The sequence below is a fragment of the Nicotiana sylvestris genome, chromosome 10 (assembly GCF_000393655.2).
Source record: "Nicotiana sylvestris chromosome 10, ASM39365v2, whole genome shotgun sequence".
Taxonomy (NCBI): Eukaryota; Viridiplantae; Streptophyta; class Magnoliopsida; order Solanales; family Solanaceae; genus Nicotiana; species Nicotiana sylvestris.
Window position 1 is genome coordinate 9,682,645 of NC_091066.1, and position 20,904 is coordinate 9,703,548.

A 20,904-nucleotide genomic window follows, 5' to 3' on the forward strand; every position below is an offset into this window, starting at 1 on the left:
ACCTTCTATTGTATTTGTTTCCATTATTTCCTTTTATTCCGGAACAGTGATGTATTCGTTATATAGGATTATTCCTAGAAAGGTTTGTGACTTGTACTACCAATTTTGGGAAATTATATCGTGTTGAGACTATTGGTTTATTTAGAAATTTTTGATTCATGTTTAATAGCTGTTTAGGAGAACCTGTTATTCTTTCGGTATGTGTTAGGCTTACCTAGCTTTAGAGACTATGTGTCATCACGACTCCTTCAAATGGATTTTTGGTTGTGACAATATTATAGAAGCGATTGAGGAATTCTAGCACAGTTTCTCCCAATTATCGATTGAATCATGCTCAAGATCTGTGTACTAATTGAAAGCAATTTCTTTGAGAGATTGAACAAACTGCTTGACAAGGTGATCACCATAAGTTCCAGCATTATTGCATGTCTCGACAAAGTGTATAACATATTGCATGGGATTTCCCTTACCATCAAACTGTTGAATCTTAGAAGGTTGGTATCTGCAAGGCATCTCCATGTTGTCAATCCTTTGTGTATACGACTTTGTATATGTGTGAGAAGATTTGGTTAAAGGTTCAATTTTTTCTTTGATGGCCCCTATTATGATGTCCTACAATTGGTCAACAGGAATCTGACCAATAGAAGAGACATGGATCTCTTTGGTCATTGTTGCCAATTTTGCGGAGGACTCTCCGTTTTCTTGAATTTAAAGAAGCTTCATAGGTGCTTGGCTTGGTTCTTCCTTCACCATACTTCCCATATTATTTATTAACTTGGAAAGTTTATTATCTTGAACTTTCATGTACTTTGTCAGGCCTTCAACTGCTTTTATCAAATTTACAAGTTGTTCTTCTATGGTAGAAGCTTCAATCATCATTGTTTGCATGACCACCATAAAGGACGAAGAATGGAATGGATCATCGGTTGGATAGAGAGAAGATTGTAGAGTGACACGGGGAGAGATTAGATCAAATTCGTTGCTCAAGAGGTCATTGTCTTTCTGCATAAAGGGATTGTGGGACTGGCGATGGCATTCTTTTAAAAGGCTAAATCGCACCAAAGTTCGTACGACCACCTCAGTAATATTGTTTCTTTCTTCTAGCATGTACGAAGAGGATCTCACTTCTTTTGGAAAAGATGAACTAAAAACATGAGTTGTGGGCACTTCAAACACTTGTTGTCCCAGTATTTCGGCCTTGCTTCTTTTAATTTGGCCAACAATCTCCATGTCAACTTCCAATCCACTTTTGGAGTCAGATCTAGGGTTGATATTTACTGTAGACATCTTGGTGTTCTTGAACTTCAACGAGAAGAGATGAAGGTAGAGATTGTCCCACTAGGCATGCCAAAGTTTGTAACACCTAAATTTCGTTCTTGAAAAATAATAATCAAGATAAGAAATATAGCGACAAATATTATATTGTATTTCAAGTGATGGGGTTACAATCTCTAGAATATCTCAAATCTAAAAAGATGTTGTCCTCTGATTCTTCTCTTCACGAATGTTGGCTCAAGGGTCGGGAGCTTGATCTTGAACTTGATAGATTTCGGATTTGTGGTGTGTCATGAATAATTTTGAAGATCGTCAAGAACCAGGATTTGATATTGAGTTACGAATGGAAGATTTGGAGTCTTCCCCCTATGATTTGAGTTCGCCTCTGGGATTTGAGCATAGACGAATATTGCAGATATAGAGGGAGACATTGTATTGTTCTTCAGAGCTTCTCTAGTCTTCCTTCTGTTTGCTTCATGTACTTTAGCCTTGGGATTTCCCTCCACCCCCCACCCCCACCCCCACCCCCACCCCCACCCCTTCTAAGAGGTGTGGCCTCTTTATATAGGCATGGAATGGAGTATTGGGCTTAGGGGATTTATATGGGTCGATCCATTTGGCAAAAATTCCATTTAAATGGGTTAGCCTAACAATATTGGACTTTCATTTAATCATTTTGATTAGATTTAAATAAATAACCCAATTATACTAGCCTAAAATATTTGGTTGGACTAATATATATTTGATATATTGTAAAATTCAAATTTCTTATGGATTTAAGTTTAGTAAAATTTTAACTGTCTACAAAACTCATATCAAATTTAATCCTGGATTAGTTATCCCTTATCTCTAGTACCAAACGAGCCTTAAAGCCCCAACTCGAACCAACAAACTGCAAAAAGAGAGAGAGCCATTTTTATTTTTGGCGCTTCAACCAAGAAGTCAGTTTGAGGTCCTAATTTGGAGTCGAAGGTTTAAAGGTGTGTGTTAATATCATTAAAACACAAATCTAGTTGATATTTGTTGCTCCCCTGCCACTCCTTTCATCATTGAGAAAGCACATTTCTGTTATAGTTATTAGTTCACTCCTGTTTGACGAATTGTTCAACCGAAGTTGGACATTTTGTTCATTCACCCTCTTAGTAAATCTTTTCAGGTATGGATATAACTCATTTCCACCTTGATGTAAACGCCGATGCTACATGTGCATACACTTTACAAGAAGGAGATCAGTCTAGTAGGACTGGTAGTATATCCTTCTTTGATGTTGATGCCAATTCAAGTCGCCTTAGTTTGCCACACATAGTACAAGCATCTGGTATTTTCGATATAAAATGGATGTGGCTTTGTGAAAATACGAGTCCATTACTTTCTCAAGCTGATGCTGACGGTTATGACAGAGTTCACGAACTTTAATCTTGTTTGGATGAATTAGAAGTTCTTGGTATATTTGAGCTTCTCTTTACTTGTTATATGTCAATGGGAAAGTGTTATGTAATAGAGAAAAGGACTGACTTAATTTTCTTTACTGTTTAGAGAAAACCAAGTTACAAAGTATCTGAATGAAACGGGTCCAAGTGGAGTGAAATGGGTATCGAGGATTCATATAAATATAAAATGGAAACCCACTAGTATGAAAACGATGAGTAGCTAGTATGTTATTGTATTGGCTCAGTGGCACATGAAGTTAAGTCCTTCAGGTTACTATCGGATCAGCACTTGTATGGATACAGAAAATTGAAATACACACTTGTATCAGAATTGATTTTTCATACCACAGTTAGTTTTCCTATTTCTTGAAAGAGTGACAATATATTTACCATAATTGATTTTTTTCTTTTCCAAAGAAAAAATATAAAATTTGGCTAGTTCTTTTTTTTAGAGGAAAAAGGTTTTGACTTTTATAAATTAAGATTCATTCCTTCTTATTCAGCAGCATCCACAATATCGCTCATAAGGGATTTGCGAGTCTTGTTTAGAATTTTTGGGACAAGTGTTAGCCTACCACTTATGTGTGCCTCTTTGTAAGTTTGTTCTCTCGGTATTTTGTACTTTCTTTTATATAGTGGATGGTCTCCGCCTGTAGATGTAAGCCAATTAACTGGACCACGTTAAATATTTGTGTCTCTTTTGTTATATTTCTCTTTTGTTGTCTGATTTATCGTGGTTCAAGGTTTGTTTTACTTGCTTTCGCATAATACCTGATTATCTTAATCCTAAAAAATGGTATCATAGACAAACTTTGTTGTAGAGATTTGGAGATGCGACTTGTTGAAAGTTATGTGAAGAAGGTGGATCAAATTTATTTTTTCAGAAAAGTCAGGCCAAGGGGGAGATTTGTTAGGTGCTTGTCCTGATTTTCTTACCATAGTTAGTTTTCATATTTCTTGAAGGAGAAGCAATATATTTACTATAATTGATTTTTGCTTTTACAAAAGGAAAATATAATTTTTTCATATTTGGCTAGTCATTTTTCTTCTTCGAAGAAAAACCTTTGACTTCTATAAATTAAGGATCCTTCTTTCTCATTCAGCAACACCCACAATGTAGTCAGCAACATCCACAATGTATCCATAAGAGCTTTAAGAGTCTTGTTTAGGAGGAGAATTTTTGGGACAGGTGTGAGCCTGTCACTTATGTTTGCCTCTTTGTGAGGTTGTTCTCTCAATATCTTATGCTCTCGTTTATATAGTGGATTGCTTATCTTTGCCTATGGACGTAAGTTAATTGACCCAACCACATTAAATATTTGTGTCTTTTTTAATGTATTTTTTTTTGTCGTCGTTCAAAATTTATTCTACTAGCTTCTGCATGATACCTAATTATTTTGATCCTAAAAGTATGTTGCTTTGCTTTAAACACATACTTTGCTTTAAACTTTACTTTAATAACTAACTGAAGCACTACGGCGAGATCTTCTGTTTCTTATAGGAAATGATTTACTGGAGGTATGTGATGAACATGTCAGTTCCTCTATGTGTTTGTGTATAGACTAGAAACCATTAGCTACATCCCTCGATGTGTTCGGATTGATTGATGTCAATAATTTCACTTCTCGAGTCTCAACTGAGCATTTTTAGAGACTGAAAAGCACATGACTTTGAACATTGGGATGCCTTTTTTTATAGCCACCAACCACTGCTGGGGTACGCAGGTCCAGATGACTGCAAATTTAGTTGCTGGGATTTGCAAGATGATCCTTCTAACTTAGCATTCCAAAATAGAAAATTTCACACAATGGAGATTTGCTGCATTACTAAGAGTCCAAGTGATCCTTATTGTAATGATCCGACCAGTCGATTTAAGAATTTGTATTATGTTTGATGGTTTGAGGGAGTAGATTCATATGATGTGTTATGAGTTACATGTTTGATCAGTTTTGGTTGTCGAGTGGTTCAGGATCGATTTGGAATAATGGTTCTCATTTTAGATGCTTTAAGTTGAAATAGTTGACCGTTTTGTGTATTTGACCTCGAATCGATGTTATGATAGTTCTGCTAGGTCCGGATGGTGATTTTGGACTTTGACGTATGCTTGAATTTGCATTTTGATATTTTTAGAATATTTTCTCTAATTAGCGAAAGTTGGCAATATGTAGGTTTGGAAAGTTCATACGTTTGACCGGGAGTTGACTTTGATGATATCGGATTTGGATTGTTGTTCCATAAGTTGGAATATGTTCGTTATGTCATTTAGAACTTGTGTACAAAGTATGATTGAATTTCGTATTGGTTAGGCTTGAATCAGACGCTTCGTTCGAAGTTTAAAGTTTATAAACTTAAGAAATTGAACTTGATCGACAATTCGTGATTTTGATTATATTATGTGTGATTTGTGGCCACGAGTAGGTTCGTGCTATACTATGGGAGTTGTTGGTATATTCGGACAGGGTCCCAAATAGCTCATGCGAGTTTTGGAGTGGTTTCAGACCATTTTGTCTCTTGTTGGTATTGCTGGTTTCTAAGGTCTTAGGTGTTCTTCGCGATCGCGAAGTTGTAGCCGTGATCGCGTAGTTATTGGAGCTGCTCTTCTTTGTGTTCTTGCTAGACTGTCAGTGTTTTTGATGGTTGGGCTTTAAGATTTTGCGTTCGTGTCTGGGACTACGCATTCACATAGTGTTGAGCTAGGCTGGGGAGGTCATGATGGGTTCTTCTTCGCGTTCCCGCTGGAGTGTCCGCGTTCCCGCTAGAGTGTCCGCATTCACGAGTGTCTATGCAGATGTGAAATGTCATCACGAGCTTGGGTCTGCATTCGCATAGGATATCTTCGAGACAGATCCATTTTGCTTCACGATCGCGAAGGCAGTTCTGATATTGCGATGGGTATCCTTGAAGCAGTGTTATAAAATACTCTATTTTGAAGGTTTGGTTATTTTATCACTTTTTGAGTTATAGAGCTCAGATTTGGGTGATCTTGGAGAGAATTTTTAAGATTTGGATTGGGGTAAGTATTTTTTTACTCGGATTCAATTATTTTACATGATTCCATCTTTGATTTTGGTATTTAATAGGTGAATCTAAAAGAGAAATTGGGGATTTTTGTCTAAACTTTTCTAAAGTGAATTAATAGATTTTGAACATCGATCTAAAGTCAGATTTGAGTGAAATTAGTATAGTTGGACTCATATTCGAATGAGTTATTGGAATTTGTGAGTTTTGTTGGGTTCCAATGTGCGGGCCCGGGTTGACGTTTTGGTTAACTTTGAGTATTACATTAAAGATTCGACCTATATCGTTGGAGTTTATTTCGTATGGCATTATTTGATATTTTTGAATTGCTTTTGACTAGTTTTGAGCCATTCAGAGGTCGATTCGCGTAGGATGGCATTTTCAGAGTATTGTTGGCTTGATCAATATTTATTTGACTAGTTCGAGGTAATTGACATAGCTAAACTTGAATTTGAAGGTAATTATCCTTGAGAACTATGATATTTGAGATGTGTGAGAGTGACAACATGCTAGGTGACGAGCTTGTGTGTGCACCAAGGTATTCATAATCTAGGTAGTTCTTACATTATTATATGCCATATTTTGCTATCATGCTTCTTTCATGTCATGTTTTCTTTATTTATATGACTACGTAAGTTATTATTCATGCTAGAAATCATATTTTGGCTATCTGCTTATATATTTAGGGCGTGATAGGTCTATTTTGCGATGTTGAGCTATTTGTCTTACCCGTAGTCATATTGTTCAATCATGATAGATATATCTGTATGTTATAGCTCTGTATCATAACACTTTTGATGTAATGTCTCACATATTGTTGGTGTACATTACACGAGTTTGAGCTATATTTGTGTTGTGTTAATCTATGTTGTATAATTGGATTATGTTTATATGATATGTGAGCCATTGAGACTTGAACAGATTGATGACTGATGTGGGCCATAGAGCCGTGTTGTGAATTATGCTAGACCGGATTGCACGCTGCAACAGGTCATATTGACTATTGATTAGTGCGTGGACCAGGATCTGCCCTTTCGGAGTCTGATATTACAGTGAGCACAAGCACAGTGATATACACGTGCTTTGGTGAGGAACATTTATGTCAGGCGTCCATACAATGCTAAGTGATTATGTGTGTGACGGTGAGAGGCAGTTGAGCCAAGCACCTTGAGTGTGTTGAGAATGAGTGTACATAATGATTTCACAGTGATGTTTTTCATTTGACATGTAGGAATATAGATGTATTTTTGTCATGCTAGATGGAAATATGGTGTTATTGACTTGACATGTATACTTTGACATGTAGGCATAGAGATGTATTTTCCTCATGCTAACTGGTAAATGAAAAAGGCTTATCTGTTGTTAAAAGTTTGAAAAAATGACAGTCCTTTGATAAACTCATGTTTTAGTGACTTCGGTGAAAGATTTGGGCTTAAGTTGTTATACTTGTAAAATATGTCTAATTTCTCGTATTTGTGAACGAGTTGAACATGATATCTATTGAGTTATTTACTGTTACTGTCATTATTATCTTCTGTGTTGTTGTTGATCATTGGTGTTGGACATTGACCTTCCTCCGAGCTCGTCACTACTTTCAACCTTAGGTTAGGTTTGTTACTTATTGAGTACACGGGGTCGGTTATACTCATACTATATTGTTGCACCTTGCATGCAGATCTTGGAGTTGATGTTGTTGTGAATAGAGGGAGTTGGCATTAGAGACGTACCTGCTTTCCGGACATAGCTGACACTTGTCCTTGATAGTTTTAGATTCATTTCTGTTTATGTATATTCGAGACAGATGTTGTATTTATTTTCATACCGGTTTTGTAAATCTAAGTCTTAGTGGCTCATGACTTGTACTACCAATCATTGGGTTAATGTATGGTAACTTAGTTATTTCACTTAAAGATGTTCTTATTATATTTTTTAGAATTGTGTAACTGTTGCTTGGCTTACCTACCGGGTGGGATACGTGTCATCACGACTATGTGGATTTTGGATTGTGACAAGTTGGTATTGAGCCCTAGGCTCATAGGTTCTACGAGTCATGATCAAGTGTCTAGTAGATTCTTGTGAATCGATATGATGACGTCCATACCTATCTTCGAGAGGCTACATGGCATGTAGAGAAATTTCTTATCTTTATTTCCTTATCGTGCGACATTGATTCTGCTTGAAGCATATCTCTTGAATTCCTTCCACCTACTCGTATGTTATGCTGAGTGTGAGCACGTGATTTTTGCCCTACATGAAATACTCCTATAAAATCCAAGAAAGTAGATTTTTTTCTTAATTATTTGCCATTTTTAGGAATTTTTGTAGATTTTTATTAATTGTTTGCATTTTTCCTACATGTTTAATGTTTTATTTAAATCATGAAAAATACAAAAAAAATGTCGCGCATTGCATTTAGGATTTGTTTTTACATTGTTAGAATTAATCAGTAATTATTTTCTTTATAAAAATTTGAAAATCACAAAAATAGCTCATTTTTACATTTTTTATCTTTTAATTTTAGTTTATTAATTTTCCTCTTTTAATTTAGAATTAAGTGATGTTTTCAATTTTTATAATTAGTTTAATTTCACATTTTTAGATAATTTAGGATTTTTTAATTATTAGGTTTTTAATTAAAAAAAAAAGAGAAGAAAAGAAAAGGAAATTAGAAATAAATGAGAAATTGGAAAGGAGTCCATTTTTCGGAATTGGGCTATCCTCCAATACATCCAAATTTGGCCCAATATTTTGTCTATACAAATTAATTCCCCTCATCCCAAATACTTCCCTCTCACCGCCCCAGCCCAACAAAATCGGACTAATCCGCCTAACCGACCCGCTCGGTTCCCCTCAGTATATAACCCTTGTTATAAACATTTCCCCAAACTCCCCAAACTCTAGAGAAAATCAGAAACGGCGTTGAGGCACTGTTCATCTTCTTCCTAAGCCCTCAACTCGCCACAACTCACCCGAGTTCACTCAAAATGGTCCCCCCTCCACGTCATTTGATTCCCAACTGTTTTTGCCAGAAGGAATTCGAATATTCCCTCAAAATCACACAATTTCGGGTACAAAAGGATAATTCGTTAGATGAATGGGAGTCGTGGATAGATGTGAATCAAGCTACGCCCTCTATTTGTCCCAAAAATTGTCCAAGAAATCCGAAGGTTTTTTGAATTCGGGGAAGATTTTTGAAGATTTTCGAAAGCTATATATATGAGGTAAGTTTTATGTGCTAGGTTTGAGGGAAAATCGAAGAAAAATTGGATAAAAACCTAGGAAAAGAGTAAATGGATTTTAGGGTTCTTGAAGTTTTTTTTCTCTTCTTCTTCAGGCCCTTTTTCTTCTAGGTCGGATTTCTTAGAAAAACAAAAAAAAAGATACATAGTTTTGAGTCTGGTTCTCGGTGAAAAACATTTAGTTCAATTTCGAAAGAAAACAATTTGTTTTACAAATCTCAGCCTTCTTCTTCATTTCTGAGTTTTCAAGAATGGTTTTAACTTGAAGTTTTGAGTTGAGTTTGTGGCTGGGGATTCGAACTTGGGTGCTTTGGGTTGCTACTCAAGTTTTGGCTGCAATTTGGTTTTGGTCGAACTATTTGCTTAGCTCCAGTTGAGTTGAGGAATTCCTGTTGTTCCCTTCATTCCGCTTGACCTTTATTTGGTCTGTTTCATTCTCTCATTCTGTTTTCAAGGTAAACGTCTATTACCTCGTGTTGTTAGTTTCACTAGTGTATTAAAGATTTGGTGAAATTTATATCGTTTGTTTATTCAGTAAAGATGTGTGTAAACTTAGCTTGAATGATCCTTTGAATTTAACAATGAAAGACTAAAATTGCTCTTATGTTCTTTTGTGTTGTTTCATATTTCTGAACACTCACAGTTACACACACACACATTCATTATATTTAAGCATTCATACGGTATGACAAGGTTATTGTGTTAGTTTTTACTGGAAAAAAAAAATGAGACAAAACCTTGTAAGCTCAAGTCGGATTTTGAGTTTATAGGTCTAGATGAGGGGTTTAAATTATTTTACTCCCCTTATCAAGACCTAGAAGAATCTCTGTGTGATTTTTGGGTTTGGTTAATCACTTCTTCTTCATTCATATGTAACATATTCAAAGGCTTGTTATGAATTTGTTCTGTTGCATCCCTTCGTGTCTGTCTCAACCTATAACATAGCCTAAATTGGTAAAAAATATATATTTGGAGCTGTTGATAATTGGGGTTTACATAAGAAGTGTATGTGTTATCCTATGACTTCGTTGTTCCAGATTCTTTGGGAACATTTTATATGAAGATGGGTTGGTCCTGAGTTTAGGTGTGTTCTTTGAATAGAAAAGTATCCAGGGTATGTTTGGATGTATATTGATGTATTAGTTTTCGTTAAAATTGATTTTCCTTTTTATTTGGCTGGATCTTTGCCTTGGTTGATTCTGTTTCTTTTGTTTTAAAATGGGTTCTGTAAGTTACATTAAAATAGGTTCAGAAGCAGGGTAAGTTTGATTTCATGTTTTAGCTCTAGTTTAGTTGATAGGTTCTGCTGAAGAAACGCATTATGTGTAACCGACAAACATTTCTTCCTACTTTGTTTACTGTCCAGCCCCTATTAGTTTTCTTATGAATTGGATTCCATGTGTAGTGTTAAGAAGATGTTGTTTCATTTGATAAGTTTGAGATTGGAATCAATTGAAATGTTTTTAAGAGTGAAATCCAGATTATATGTTGAGTGAAATCCTGCACAACTTGTTTACAAACAGCCCATGGCAATAATTTTTGTGCCTCAGCCATCACTTTTCTTTGGGCCTGCCTTGGGTTTAATTATGTGATTGGCACCTGGGCTCAATTCTGAGCCCAATAAGTGGCGACATGATGCCCATTTTATGCTCAAAATCAGTGTGCTTCAGCTGAGTGATTTTGAAAATTCTTATTTCTATTTTGAGCATGTATATTTGAGTTTGAATTATTTTATTTTATCATTAGTCTAGTTTGTAAAAGTTGGAATTGAACACTCCAAAGGAATCTTATTAAATTAAATGGGCCAATATCTGGTTTCAATCATTTAGTTTGCATTTGGGCTCAATTTTAAGCTCAATGAACGACGTCCCATTTCCTTTGTCTAAAAGAGGAAGCATGTAATAATATATTGGGTCAGCCCTGGCCCAGTTCCTGCCTCGATTTGTAAAGGCTTGGTGTGTTACTTTACACGTTATTCAACAGCTTGAGCCCAAGTTTGGATGCAAATAACCTTAGGCTTAGTTAGGTAAAATTCTTTTAAAATAGATCGAGGTGTGCCATACACAAACAAAAATTCATAAGCTATGGCCCTCACATTAGTATTAACTTAGATATTAAACAACTCATGAACATCGTAGTGTTGCTTCAGGCACGATTAATCTCAAATTATTACAAATACGGGTACGGCTCCCGTGACATGGTTGTGATGATTAGTTTTAAATTAGTTTAAATTAGGAATATCTTTAGTTTGCCCTTTAAAATATATATAACCTCTTTTATTTTAAAATAACTTGAGGTGTGCCATGCTTTAAATCTATAACACATGGCCCTCACAAATTTAGATCAAATAATTTGGGATGTGCCATGCACAAATAAAATCCTTTAATTTATGGCCCTCAACTATAGATGCTGTATTCATGCCTGTTCGAAACGCGAATCATAGTATTCATTCTTATGGGAATGGGAATGAAAAACAAGAGATACTTTTTCTCGAAATATGGACAAACGGAAGTTTAACTCCGAAAGAAGCACTTCATGAAGCATCCCGAAATTTAATTGATTTATTTATTCCCTTTTTACATATGGAGGAAGACAACTTATATTTACAGGACAATCAACACACGGTCCTGGAAAGTTTTCATCTATTTTGTATTTGTAGCATTTTGGCGACATGGCCGAGTGGTAAGGCAGAGGACTGCAAATCCTTTTTTCCCCAGTTCAAATCCGGGTGTCGCCTGATCAACAAAAAACTCGAAATCTCTTCTTTTCTTCTGTTCTGTTGATATAACCCGCCGAATGATTCCCCAGCAGAAGCAGAGAAAGCAGAAGCGAAAGAAGATTCATGGACAGAAGCTGCGGGTAAAACCTCGGTTTGCCCTCAACTATATACGTTGATAGGGGATAACTTCTTTGCTAGCTACCAGCTAAAGGTGATACTATCTACAACTCCTGAAAGAAGGCCAAATAGTGTCTCATCCGACATTCCCTCTCTAAGGAATGCTTATTCAAACCATTTGTGGGAATTTGAGAATTTTCTTCTTTATCTCTTTCTCCTTGCTGGAAGGCTGTTTATGAGCGGAAGGGAAGTAGAGGTAGAGGGTCCGAAGGAGAGAGGAGATCTCTGCTCTTATCGTTAATTAGGTATGCCTCCAGATCTGAATGTATACCCTAGGCCAAGGGGTGCGATCCCCCGAGCAGCTCTTCATACTATGGGGTTATATAATCTAATTTTAACTCTAAAAAAGACTCGAGGTATGCGTTCGCGCAACTTCAATCAAATTTTCTTAAATAAATAAACAAAGCGTTATTAATTGTGGACACGTTCGCGTGACATGAGTTTTGACACACCAAAGGAAAAGAGTATACGTACGCGTAACTCAATTCTTTATTTACGAATAATCGAGTGATTTAAAAGCGGTAAAAAGATAATTGCACATAGGTCTTGAAAATGAGTAGTTAAACAATTAAGCCAAGTATAAATTGTTAAGCGACCATGCTAGAACCACGGAACCCGGGAATGCCTAACACTTTCTTCCGGGTTAACAGAATTTCTTATCTAGAATTTCTGGTTCGCAGATTTCAAAAGGAAAGTCAAAATTTCCTCGATTTGGGATTTAAAATAAATCGATGACTTGGGACATAAATTAAAATATTCCAAGTGGCGACTCTAAGAATTAAATAAATAATTTTATTTCGAAAAATGTCACTTAAATTGGAAAAACTCCCCTATATACCCCCTCGGGTGGTTAAAAAGGAGGTGTGACAGCTCTGGCGATTGTGCTGGGAATAGAACCCAGAACTTCTGGTTCAGGGTTCAAGAATTCGAGCTTGTTAATGCGATTTTTATTTGGCTTTATTGTTGATATTACTGTATTGTGTGGACTTAATGTGCTAATTGTCATTTACCTCTTTGATATTACTTGAACTATTTAAATGTCTTCTTACGCCACCCCTCTGAGTCTTCTGAAAATGGTGCACACGTTTGCGTGGCCCATTTTTTCTGTAGAAATTATACCAAATAGATCGAGGTTGGGCCAGCAACAAGGCTGGGTAGACTTTAGTGCTCCCAGTACATTGCCCCCTCTTCGGCCCTATTTGTTCGCTCGGGTAACCCAAGTCTAGAACACAAACCCTAGGTTTTAAACCTAGAATAACACAACTACATGTCGGATCCCTAGTAGGAGCAATTATTTGCATCACGTGCATTTGACCTTGGGGACTCAACACAGGGGTTGGGTTCGTCTAGGACAGGTGTACCCAAAATAAAGACCATCTTGATGCATCCTACGTGCTATGTGAATATTTATCTGTTTCGTCTTGCATGTTGACCAGCTAGGAAAAGGAAATAAAAAGAAAAACCAAGAGTGAGGTAGGAAGAAAAAATTTTCCGATTTCTAAAAATCCCGATATTTCAAAATGTCCCGAAACTCTGCCAAATTTTTGAAAAAAAAAAGAGAAAAAGGAAAATGTATTTCAAAAGAGTGAGTCAAATATCATGTTTTCATGTCAAAGCTGACCGAACTACGCAGGTCTGATTCTCACTGGATGTGGGATACATAGGCAACCCACAAAAGGTTCGGCCTCATTTTTACAAATAATAAAATAAAGTGTGGTTTAGGGCTTTGGTCAAAATAATAAGTTGACCCAGCTTCGGTTGTATTTTAAGTCGTTTCTTACCGGAATAGTCTTAGATTACCTTCAATTGTCGAAAGGCTATTTTCGGGAGGAACGGGCAAGTCGGTCTAAAAGGTGTCTTTTCCAATTAAATACTTACCCCCGACCTCAAAATTTGTTTGGAATTGTGAAGGGGCCACGTTTTCAAAAACGACCATTTTTGCTAAAGTAGCAATAAAAGGGGTCTTTGTCCGTTGATTTTCTTTAGAAAACGTGTTTTGCAAAAAGAGTCCACAAGAGTCAACCCTAACCTTAACCCTCCGCAGGTACAAATGAATACTGTCCAGAACCCGTCACAAATGAGTACTGCCCAAGACCCGTCACAATCTGTCATAGAACGGGCTCAGTTGCAGCTTCGCATGTGGTAGGATGATTTAGATGAAGATGGCCGGGATTGGGTGAAAGAACAGTTGGGTTCCCTTATAGACATCATGCGCATCAAACCCCGGGAGGATATAATCAAAGCCTTGGTAACCTTTTGGGATCCCGTCCACAATGTGTTCCGTTTCTCGGATTTTGAGCTCACCCCTACTCTGGAAGAAATGGCCAGGTATATTGATTTTGGCCAAGAGTTAAGAAAGCAGCAACTCATATTCCTAAGGGCTCCCTCTATGCACAAGTTCTTCGATCTTCTGAATATTAGTAAACAAATAAATAAGGCCCACGTGAGCAAAGGATGTTGTTCTTTCTATTTCTTGTACTTCAAGTTCGGGCACTCAGACGGGTTTGAAACACATGAAAAGGGGTTGAATAACAAACAAGACAAGAGCACATGGCAAATTCATCGTCGGTTTGCCTTCATCGTGGAATTTTTAGGAGTCATGGTCTTTCTAAATGCGGAGGGCACAGTAGACACTCGTATGGCCAGAATCGCACAGATCCTCGTCACCAAAAAAGATCACACACTTGTCCCGTTAGTGCTGGCAGACGTTTACAAGGCGTTAACCTTGTGCAAATCTGGGGCTCAATTCTTTGAGGGTTGCAATATTCTTCTTCAAATGTGGATGTTTGAACACCTTCGCCATCATCCTAAGTTCATGAGATATGCTTCAGACGGGAACAATTTCATCAAAAATTATGAGGAAAGGGTGGAAGACTACAAAACGCCAGAAGGAGTTGAAGCTTGGGTCTCCTATTTAAGAAATCTAAGAGCAAATCAAATTGAATGGACCATAGGATGGCTTCCGATAACAGAAGTCATATACATGACAGCTTCAAAAGGCTACTTAATGATAATGGGATTGAGGAGTATACAACCATATGCACCACAAAGAGTTCTGAGACAACTGGGAAAGATATCAGGTGATACTCGAAGATGCAGATCTAAGTACCCAAGTCATTGAATTACACCCAAAAGCAATGCTACTCGAGGCTTTATTTCAACGGGATTGGAATGGTTGTCGGTATCTAAAAAGTGATACCCAGGTACCAGACCCGGCTAGGGGCGAAGTTGATCCAAATTATGTTGTTTGGTTTCAAAGAAGGTTTTATGTGAACAATGAGTTAGAGCCAGAGCTCGAGCAAGAGAGGCCTGCCAAAAGGCCCCATGTTCAAGCTTTTGATGACAAGATTCAGGAAAGGTTGGCATGGGGAGAAAAGGAAAAGAAATATCAAGCCAACATTCACGTTTTGTGAGAAGAGTTGAGAAATGTCACCTTCAACAATGATCTACAAGCACGAGAGGCCGATGGTGAAAGAAAAAGGCTGGCCCAAGAAAATGAAGCTCTTAGAGCCCATGTTCGACAATTGAGAATAGCAGCCGAGAACCAGGGCAGAAGCAGAAAAGATGAAAGGCTCATCTACAACCTTACACAAAAGATACATGACTGTGAAAATGATTTGCAGAAAATTGAGTCTAAGCTAGAAAAAGTACGAACAAAGTTGGCCAAAAATGCAGAAGGACGGGCAACTTTTGTTCAACAGATGAAAGAAAGATATGAAAGAGGGGTCACAGATTGGGAAAGGAGATTAACAACCTCGAAGGTAAAATGGCTAAACAAGCCGAAAGAGAACATTGCTACGCTTTGATGGCATAGCTAGAGGGAGACCTACATCATTTGCAAGAACATAATCATACCGCCACCCAGGTCTTAGAGGCTAGATCCCAGCAGATTGGGCGTTTGTTGCAAGAAAAGGGCATCATAAGGGAAAGGGTCAGAAGAATCGCCGACTACATCATGATGAAATACAGTGAGTGTGAGGACATGATCAGGTCCATTTTCTTCTCCACAGCAATGATCTTTGTCTTCCAGATAATGGAGGATCTCTATCGTCTCCAAGATGACATGGCGCGTAGGCCCGCAGTAAGACCAGTTGGTGTTCCTAGGACAGGGTTGGAGGCACTGATGTACTCTTGATTGTATTTCCTTTTTCGAGTCTGTATTTTCATTTTTAAATTATGTTTCGAGTCTATTTGAATTTTTAAATTCCTAGAAAAAGTATGTTTCGAGTCTTTTGTAATTCAGTAAAGTAGAAGTTTTATTAATGAAATATAGAAAACCCCAAAAAACTATTTCTTTATTTTTCGCATTTATTTCTTGAACTACGTGATGATCTGATTCACTCGGTGTCGTGATACGTAGGCAATCCGCATCGGATCCAGTCATGATTTTATAAATAACACAAATGAAAAAAAACCCAAAAAAAAGAGCAAAAGAAAAGCGAGAAAAGCAAGAAAAGAGAGGAAAGAAAAAGTAGAAGACAGGAATAAGAGGAGAAGCATTAAAGAGCCAAAGTGGAAAGAAAGGAACAGTGGAGAGATAAACAAAAGTAGGGATGAAACACGTAACCGTTGCAAAACATGTAGAAACACATTTAACTGTATAGGTCCATTACACCCCCAATGTGCGATTCCCTATGTGTTAATTGCTTCAAACTAACCAGCTTGTTGTCTACTGTTGAGTATAGGTTCTATATTAAGGTGGTTGGTTTTGTGGTAATCTGGATTCACACTCATACTTCACAAGATCAAAAGGCAGTGTAGAGATGTCGACAGAACGTCTTCCGCCAACAATTCCCATATCGGATGACAGTCCGCTATTTGTTATCCCAACCTCGGAGTCAGCAGCTGCTGAGGAGAATAGGGCAGTGCGCCTCCGCGTGCTTGAAATGTGGGACGATTGGTCTAATGGTAGGGAGCCGCCGAGTTCCATACTTGGTTTCCCCGAGTTACTTCCCAGGGCAAGTGGAAATTATAATGTTCCGATAAACTACCCAAATACCCCACTTGGATACCCCACCATTTCAGCTCATTTCACCGGAACACCTTCTGAGGCCGGGAGTAGCCTCCAACATATTTACCACACCACCAACTTCGGCTGCAGTGCAACCCACTTTACCCAGGCCAAGCTTTGATCCATTATAATTCACCTTCCAAATACCATCCTTTCCACCAGAACCAACCCAGTTCACCACTAATTCCTACCCCCAGCAACCCCGGTACGAGTTTACCGCGGGACAGGAGAAAACCATAAAGAACCCTGAACAAGAGGAGATTACCCGAAAAATAAGGAGCATGGAACAGAGCCTCAAAAATATATAGGGTTTGAGCGGACAAAAGAGCGTATCCTATGCTGATCTGTGTATGTTCCCGCACGTTCACTTACCCTTGGGTTTCAAAACACCGAAGTTTGAAAAGTATGACGGGCATGGGGATCCCATATCCCACCTCAAGAGGTACTACAACTAATTGCGGGGAGCAGGTGGAAAAGAAGAGCTTCTCATGGCTTATTTTGGAGAGAGCCTGGTCAGCATTGCTTCTGAATGGTACATGGATCAGGATATATCTCGTTGGCATATTTAGGATGACCTAGATAGGGATTTTGTCAGGCAGTTTCAGTATAACATCGACATAGCCCATGACAGGAATTTGTTGTCGAATCTCAAGAAGAAGTCCTCTGAAAGCTTCCGAGAGTATACTGTCAAATGGCGCGAATAAGCGGCCAGAGTCAAGCCTTCAATGGATGAAACAGAGATGGTTAGTGTTTTCCTTCAAGCCCAAGAGGCTGATTATTTTCAGAATATGATGTCCGCGATGGGGAAACCATTTGCCAAGGCCATCAAAATTGGTGAAATGGTCGAGAATGGTCTAAAAAAGGGCGCATATTGAGTCAATCTGCTATAAGGGCTACCTCCTAAGCAATTCAAGGCGGGTCTGGAGGTGTAGCGAACCGAAAGAAGAAGGAAGAAGTGGCAATGGCAACTTCAAGTGTAAGAAAACCCCGTCCACCTAGACCTTACTTCCCTACAAGAACCCCACAACATTACTATCCCCATCAGGATGTGGCTTATGCTATGGTTCCTCAGTCATACGCAGTAATGAATGCCCAGCCCTACGTTAGGCCACAACAATAGTTCAACCAAACCCGATCTCCATTTCCTAGAAATCAACCTCCTCACCAAGCTCAGTATAATCCCCAACCTCCACAAAATAACTTTCCCTACAATGCCCATGCTCGGGAACCACCCATGATGGCAAACTTCTCGCCTATTGGTGAGTCATATTCTAGACTTTTCCCTAAACTTGTCTAGATGGGTCTGTTGCAGTCCGTACCTCAAATCAGGCAGAACCTAGAGTCACCCTCTTACAGAGCTAGTACTCGATGTGCTTACCATTCGAGAGCAGAACGGTATGATACAGACGACTGTTGGACCCTGAAAAGCGCTGTTGAAAATCTCATAGAAAAAAAGCGGATAGTGCTAAAGGACGAAGACACTCCTAATGTGACCAACAATCCATTACTGTCTCCCAACAACGGACCAGTTATTGGGCTGATTTGCGAAGATAAGGAGTTCGATCTTGCTTTGAAAGCCATAATTGCAATCGCTGATGTTGAAAGGAAGCCAAAGGCTGTCACAAAACAAGACAAGGGGGAGAAGAAGAGTAAACCCAACCCTTAAAATACAAAAAAGAAAGTGGAAACCAAAACTGGGACGGCGCCTTCAAAAGATACCATTCTTTATGTTCCCCAGGGTCACAAGAAAGAACAAATATCATTGAGCCCGCCAAGAAAGTTTGAGCTGAACAAGGGTTCTAAAATGTATATGCCTAAAGGGACCTATGTGGTACGGGGGCCAGTAATTTCATCAAGGCTGAATGAGCCCGTAGTTATTGGCCGCGCACCATAGAGGCCCATGACAGATCCTACTGCTGTCCCATGGAATTATAAAAAGGTGGTAGTAACCTATAAAGGAAAGGAAGTCCTGGGAGAAGCAAATGAAACTAACCCGGTCGAGAAATACTTCAATATGGAGGAAGTGAATAAAGCCACGAAGAAGAGTTCTTCAGGAAAATAAAAACTGCGGACTATCAGATAATTGACCAACTCCGAAAGTCTCCTGCTCAGGTCTCTTTGTTATCTCTGTTAATGAATTCAACTGAGCATCAGAAGGTGTTGATAAAAATCCTCAATGAAACTTATGTCCCAATTGAAACCATTGTTGAGCAACTGGAAAGGATGGCAGAAAGATTATTCGCAATCAATCAGATCTCCTTCAGCAAGAATGATTTGCCCCCGGAAGGGGCTACCCACAACAAATCCCTCCATTTGACAATTAAATGCGAGGGGTACTATGTGAAGAGAGTCATGCTAGATAGCTGGTCCGGAGTTGATATCTGCCCTCTCTCAACTTTGAAAATAATGGAGATTGGGACTAAGATAATCAGGCCTAACATCTGTGTGCGTGCCTTTGATAGTATCAAAAGAGACACCATAGGTGAGATCGATCTGATCTTGACTATTGGTCCTGTGGATTTCGAGGTGACCTTTCAAGTCCTAGACATGGATACTTCCTACAATTTCCTCTTGGGAAGACCTTGGTTTCACGCAGCAGGGGTTGTACCTTCCACTCTCCACCAGATGGTGAAATTTGAATATGAAGATCGGGAGATTGTAGTCCATGGAGAGGACGAGCAGTAGATTTACCGGGACTCGTCAGTCCCATGTCTCGAAGCTAGGGAAGGAAGTGAACATATAGTCTATCAAACTTCTGAGGTTGTGGTTGCAGACCAATGTGAAGAAGGAAGCCCTTGTCCTCAACCCTTTCTCTCAAACGCGTCAATTATGGTTGCCAAGGAAATGATCAGGCATGGTTATAAACCCGGGAAGGGGCTAGGGATGTCATTGCAAGGAATCACGGAACCTGTCACTCTGGCTGCTAGCGAAAAGTTCATTGGCGTGGGTTTCCAAACCACGCCAGCTGATGAAACATGGGCAAATAAGCGAAAGAACAATGGTTGGGTCTTGCTTAAGCCGATCCCGCATCTGTTTGAAACCTTCGTCATGCCCAAGTACAATGAAGAAGAAGAAAATGAGGCCTTCACGGTCGAAGAAATTAAAGAAATATGTGGGGCTATAAGGCAGATGTTGTATGAAACCCACATAGTTCAGCCGGGAGAATGCTCGAGCACCGCTGAGGTGATGTACATGGGGCCTGATGCCAAGTTGAAAAATTGGAAGGCTACTCCATTCCCAGTCAGTCGGGAATCCCGGTAGTCCAGTCTTGCCACCTTTTCTGCATCACGAGTTATTTCAAGGTGTAACTCGGATATTTCTTTTAGTTTCATGTCTTTAAATTCCAATGTAAACCTTGTTATCTTCAAAATTCAATGAAATGAAATCAATATTTCATCGTTCATCTCTCTTTATTCTTACTGATTTTTGTTACTTTTTCTTATTTCTTTTTTCAGTTCTAATAATGCGGCTTTAAATAACATGACATGCTTGCGGACTTCATGCCCAGATCCAACACGCTGTCTAATTGTGAAATTATGAAGCAAGAACTAGAATATGATGAAGAAGAGGCTTTTAGGGAAATAAATCGAGAATTGAAGCAATTTGAGAATAAGCCTAAGCCAAATCTAAATGAAACCGAGCTGGTAAATTTGGGTAATTCAGAAAAGGTCCAAGAGACCATGATAAGCATTCACACAGATGAAAGAACTAGGGATGCCTTGATCTAACTTTTGTTTGAATTCAAAGATGTGTTTGCTTGGTCCTACGATGACATGCCAGGATTGAGTGTCGATTTGGTGGTCCACAAGTTGCTGACTTACCCCGATTATCCCCTTGTCCAGCAAAAGCAAAGAAATTTCAAAACTGATATTAGTGACAAGTTTAAAGAAGAAGTCATCAAACAGTTGAAAGTGGGGGTGATCCGAGTGGTCCGATACACCACATGGCTAGCTAATGTAGTTCCCGTACCAAAGAAAGATGGTAAAACTCGGTGTGCATTGACTATCGAGATCTGAATAAAGCAAGTCCCAAAGA

The 20,904-nt window shown here is 38.6% G+C and overlaps 1 non-coding gene across 1 annotated transcript; it reads left to right on the top strand.

Moving 5' to 3' along the window:
- Positions 1-11,627: 11,627 nt before the first annotated feature.
- On the top strand, positions 11,628-11,699 carry TRNAC-GCA (transfer RNA cysteine (anticodon GCA)). The gene has a single exon. It is a non-coding gene; the product is annotated as a tRNA-Cys (tRNA).
- Positions 11,700-20,904: the final 9,205 nt, after the last annotated feature.